Source organism: Populus nigra, chromosome 5 (assembly GCF_951802175.1).
Source record: "Populus nigra chromosome 5, ddPopNigr1.1, whole genome shotgun sequence".
NCBI lineage: Eukaryota > Viridiplantae > Streptophyta > Magnoliopsida > Malpighiales > Salicaceae > Populus > Populus nigra.
In genome coordinates this window covers 6672653-6678776 of record NC_084856.1, presented here as the reverse complement: position 1 = coordinate 6678776, position 6124 = coordinate 6672653, and positions in this window count along the sequence as shown.

Genomic DNA, 6124 nt, shown 5'->3' with positions numbered 1-6124 from the left:
GTTAAAGAAAATTAGATTGTTCAAAAGAAAAATGCTGGAAAGAAGAGGAATTTGCTGAGGCAATAAAGAAATTTAAAAATCCAGGCAACCCAAGCAATTCAAAAAAAGAAAAGACCTGTTACAATAGTGGCAATAAAGGGCACTACAAACGTGAGTGCATGTTTCAAAAGAAATAAAAGCAATAAGATCTTAACAATGTCCAGAATTTAAATAATGTAAATATGGTTGAACATGAAACCATATTGGTTGCGGTAGTTTCAAATTTGCATATTGGAATGATTACTGGATTTCATATGATTGCAAGTACCATGTCTAATGACCAGTGGTATGATTCTGATGCAACCATCCATGCATGCAACAACAAAACTATTTCAAAAAGTATAAGGTTGTAGAAGATGAACAAAAAGTTCTGATAGAAAATTATAATGTTATAAAAGTGATGAGAAAGTAAGTGTTGAACTAAATTTCACTTCTAGAAAGAAACTGTTGTTGGTCAATATCTTACATGTACCAGATATAAGGAAAAATCTTGTATATGCAAATTTTCCTTGTATGAATGGTTTTAACATTGTTTTAAAGTCTAATAAGATTATCCTATCCAAAAATAAACTTTTTGTGGGGAAGGGCTACTTATGTGATGGAATGTTCAAACTCGATATTAATAATAAAGGTAATGTTTTTGTTTATATGATTGAGTTTTCTTTATCTTTATAGCATGATCGTTTGGCACATGTTAGTTTTAGATTATTAAAATATATAGCTAAACATAATTTAATTTCTTATAAAATTAAAGATAAAAAAACATGTGAAATCTACATTGAAGCAAATATGACTAGACAAGCTTTTTCTAAAGTTGAAAGAAATATAAATTTATTAGAACTTATGCATTCTGATATATGTGAATTGAATGACATCTTATCTAAAGGAGGAAATAGATATTTTATAACTTTTATTGATTTATATTCAAAGTATACTTATGTTTATTTAATAAAACATAAAAATCAAGCTTTTTAAATGTTTAAGAATTATAAATTAGAAGTTGAAAACCAAAAGGGAAAGAAAAATAAAATTATAAGAAGTGGCAAAGGTGGTGAGTTCCATGGATTTTTCTTTATATTGTAAAGAAAATGGAATCATACATCAAATTAGTGCTCTATATACACCAAAAAAAAGGCTTGGTAGAAAGAAAGAATAAAACACTTATTGATATGCTTAACTTTATGTTAGTGAATGCCAAGTTGCTTACTAGTTTGGTTGGGGGGAGCTTTACTCATTATTTGTCATATACATAATAAAATATCTTCTAGAAAATTAAAAGTTTCTCCATACAAATTATGGAAGAAAAGAAAATCAAAGTTGAATTATTTTAGAATTTGGGGTTGCCTTGCCTTTTATAAAATTTCAGATCCTAAAGGTATGGAATTGAGACCTAGAGCTTTAAAGGAAAAATTTGTTGGTTATGCTAAAAATTCAAAAGCATATAAAATATTGTATTCGAGTTCTAATGTAATTATGGGATCTAGAGATGTTGACTTTATTGAACAATAAATTTTAAATTGATTCATATTCAATTAGTGAATGAATCAATAATTCTAAAATTAAAATAGAATCAACAAATAATACAAGTTTTGATCCAAGTTCTATAAGTAAAAGAATTCAAATTGATCATCTTATTGAACTTATGACAAGTCAACATGTTAGAAAGGAAAAGAATTTACACTTGGATTATATATCTTCGTAATCTATTGTTTTTTTAGTTGAAGGTATTAAAACCGATGTGCTTAATAAGATACCAATCTTATTAATAGTAGAAGATGACCCTAAAACATACAAAGAGGCTATGATATCTCAAGATGTTGGTTTTCAAAAAGAGACAGTGAATGATAAGATTGATTCATTATTATATAACAATACTTGGACTATTGTTAATTTGCCTTCAAGTTCCGAGGTAGTTGGATGTAAATAGGTTTTCAAAAGAAAATACAATGGTGATGGATCAATTCAAACTTTTAAAGTAAGGTTAGTAGTTAAAGGCTTTGAACAAAAAGAAGGAATATACTATTTTGATACATATGCTTTAATGGCTCGTATAACATCTATAAGAGTACTTTTTAGCTTTATCATTAATCTATAATTTGTATGTACATCAAATGGATGTTAAGACAACTTTTTTCAATGGTGAGGTATATGAGAAGGTATATATGGAACAACTAGAGGGCTTTGTTCTACCAGGAAATGAACATAAAGTTTGTAAATTGATTAAATCTCTATATAAATTGAAACAAACACCTAAGTAATAGCATTCTAAATTTGATTATGTGATTCTATAATATGATTTTAAATATAATAGTGCTGATAGATGTATTTATTCTAGATTTATAAATAATTTTGGTGTGATAATATGTTTTAATGTAGATGGCATTCTCATTATTAGTACTAATATGAGTGTTGCTAATGATACAAAGAAATATTTAACCTAAAAGTTCAAAATGAAGAACTTAAAAGAGGTATATATAATCTTGGGTATCAAAGTAAGAAAACATAGTGGAGGGTTTTGCTCTTTGTCAATCTTATTATATTGAGAAAGTTTTAAATAAATTTAATCTTTTAAATATCAAAAAAATCGAATACTCCGTTTGATGTTTCCTTTAAATTGACAAAAAAAACGGATAAAGCAATTGCTCGGGTTGAACATGTTAGTGCAATTGGCAACTTAATATATGTCATGCATTATACTATACCAGATATTGCTTTCACGATATGTAAATTTTCTAGATATACAAGTAATTCTAGTATAGATAATTGGAAACCAGTTACAAGAGTACTTGGTTACTTGAAAATGACTATGCATTTTGGGTTATTTTATAATAATTTACCAGTTGTACTTGAAGGTTATACTAATGCTAGTTGGATAACCAATGCAAGTGATAGTAACTCAACCTCTATATGGATATTTATTTTTGGTGGTGGTGTTGTTTCTTGGGCTTTAAAGAAATAAACATGTATAACTCATTCTACAATAGAATCCAAGTTCATAGCTTTAACAGTCGCAGGAAAGGAGACAAAATAGCTGAGAAATATGTAATTGGATATTAAGTTATGACTATAACCGATGCCATCTATCTTCTTACATAGTGATAGTCAAACAACTATGTCTAAGGCATTTAATAAGATTTACAATGGAAAATCTAGACATATCAGCTTGAGACATGAATATATAAAATTAATTTCTGACAGGATAATTACCATTGCGTATAATGAAAATTGCCCAAGAGAGAAGAAAGCATTGTTGGAAAATAATGAAAAATAAAAAGAGATTGGTTGGTCTAATTCCGACCAGAAAAAAAAGAAGCAAACTTGATGTTAAAATGTTTTTTCTTGATGAGAGAAGTGTCATTAAGGCTTTTTTTAGCTTTCATATGACCTAAAAAAATAAATCAGGTGGGGAGAGAGTTTTTTACTAATTTGATTCTATGTTTTAAACCCTTTTTAGGTTGTTAGATTGATTTTTTTTGGTTTTAGGGGTATTTATTAGGTGTTTTAATATGAAAATGAGTCAAAATTGATTTTTAGACTATAAAACACTTCTCTAATTTTTCAACCACCTCTATGGTGGCTAAATTCTTTGCAAGCAAGCAAGCTACCACTACAAAAGACTTATCATTTGCATTTTTTAAAAAAAAAGGGTGGATGAGAAGTTATACGCCCCTTGACAAAGAAAAAAATAAAACGGTCCAGGCATGCGACCCTTCCCTGGGCCCACATGCCCAACATTTTTTATTTTAAAGCCTAGGCGTGTTGGGCTACCGTGCCCGCATTTCTGGTCTAGCTTTTTTGGTCTCCTTTTAATTTTTTGCTTGTTAATTTTTTTTTTAATTTGATCTTTCTATATTTAGTTGATTTAATGTTAGAGTTGGTGATTTGTCTTTGTATAACTTCATAAAGGTTTCCTAGAATATTTAGAAAAGGTTTTTCATTTTTCTTTCAATCTTATCATTTAACATTGAGCTTTTGTTGGTTTTTATTGATTTTTTTTATCAATTTTATTCTTATATACTTGGTAGATTGAAAATTGAGTTTCCTAATGTATTTCAATTTGCTTTTTTATAGCGTTATCATGGTTTCAAATAAATACCAACATGAAGGACTAAGACTTCATTTTTTTCCCACAATTTGCATTCACTAATTGTATTAATGATACTTCATTTGCACGTTAAAAGGTAGTCGACGACATAATATAGGCTGCCTATCTAGTATAACAAACTACTATGCAAAGGGAAAGCATAAGGATCTATAGTTAGTTAAAGCAAAGTAAATTATGCCAATATTAAAAAGAATTGGAGACTATATAGTAAAATACTTAGATTTGTGACCTTGCATTACACCCAAGGTTGAATAAGATTTTTTTTAACGTAAAAAAAGAAGCTTAGGTAACATAGGTGTAGTGCAAAGAAGTAAATAAATTCTATAATTCGGGTCATAAATTCAATAGAGTTAAATAAGTTGGTGTTATTTAATTAGGGTGATAATAGAAAATGCAATGATAGTAAATGGATTAAATAAAAAAAACGTTTTCACGAGGACTTGAAAAAAAAAGCATAAACAAAAAGAAAAAAAAAACAACAAAGCCTAGTTCAAAGCCAATCTAACGTGAAGGTTCAAAATTGAAAAAAAACAAAGATGTCCCGAATCAACCAAACAAGCGCACAAAAAGTGAACGTTGAGCCACATTGATTGCCATGTGAAAGGCATGTTCTAGCCATTGTAGGATGTTGCACACTTCACCAGAGCACCACGTTCTCCCTTACTCTTTGCCAATCATTTTAAACTTGTCCATTAACTTCAACCCCCTTTGTTTGTTTCATTATCAAACTTGATCTTTTAATCTTAATTGTTATAAATTAACATAATTTAAATATATTTTTATAAACTACACATCAACTGAATACTGAAACTCTCCCTCAACATTGAAACCCTTGTATCCAAGTAAAAAGAATAAATTATCAAGTAAATTGGAAAAAATAAATAATAAAAACATGAAAGGACCAAATTAAAAGAACAAAAAGGAACATTAACAAAAAAAAAGACATAAATATTTGCCTTGCCCGAACAAATTAGTGTCTAATTGGACAAAATTATAGGTACTCAAAAGTTTTCAAATAATCAAATTCAATCCTTAAACCTTTAATTGCTACAAACTAATCAAATTTTATTTTATAAAACCGAGCTACAAATTATTTTCTCGATAACTCAAAATCCTTGTTCTTAGACATACAAAACAACCTAGAAAACCTAAACCAACATTATTGCAAGCCAAAGAGTTAAATAAAAAAAAAAAGTAAATTGAAGGAGTGAAGAATGACTTCACTGGAATAGGACCAAGCACAATCCCCAACAGCTTGCAAAAAAAAAAAAAAAAGAAAGAAAGAAGGAAAGGATCTGTGTCAAGAATTAATTATTAATAAAAGGTTAATTTGATATTTAAGGACTCAATAGGATGAAGATTAAAAAATCATGATGTGAATTCTTTGCACGTTTTGATCTAGCTAGTTGTGTTGCTGGGAGTGACAGATAAAATGTATTATTTTTCTATTTTTTTTATTGTATTACTTTATAAAATATTTTTTATTATTGTATTGTTTAAAATTAAACTCCAAAATTTCTTGATTTTTCTATTAAGTCCTGTTTATTTTTGTGTTTCAAAAGTGTTTTTAAAAAAATTTAAAATTTTTTGCTTCAAATTAATATTTTTTTGATATTTTCAAATCATTTTGATGTACTAATATCAAAAATAATTTTTTAAAATAAAAAAGTATTATTTTAATATATTTTTGAGTGTAAAACACTTTGAAAAACAACCGCAACCACACTCTCAAATTGGGTTATGTTATGGTTCAATATAATTTTTATAAAAAAATATTTTTTTATTTTAAATTTATTTTTTAAAATAGTTTTAATATATAAAAATAAAAAATAAAGTAAAAAAATAAAATATTATTTTAATATATTTTTAAATAAAAAAATATTTTAAAAAACTAAAAATGATCACACTTTACAACACTCCGTAACAATGAAAACGCAACATCGAGCGCGCGGGAAAAAAGTTTCGGGCATTATATCAAAG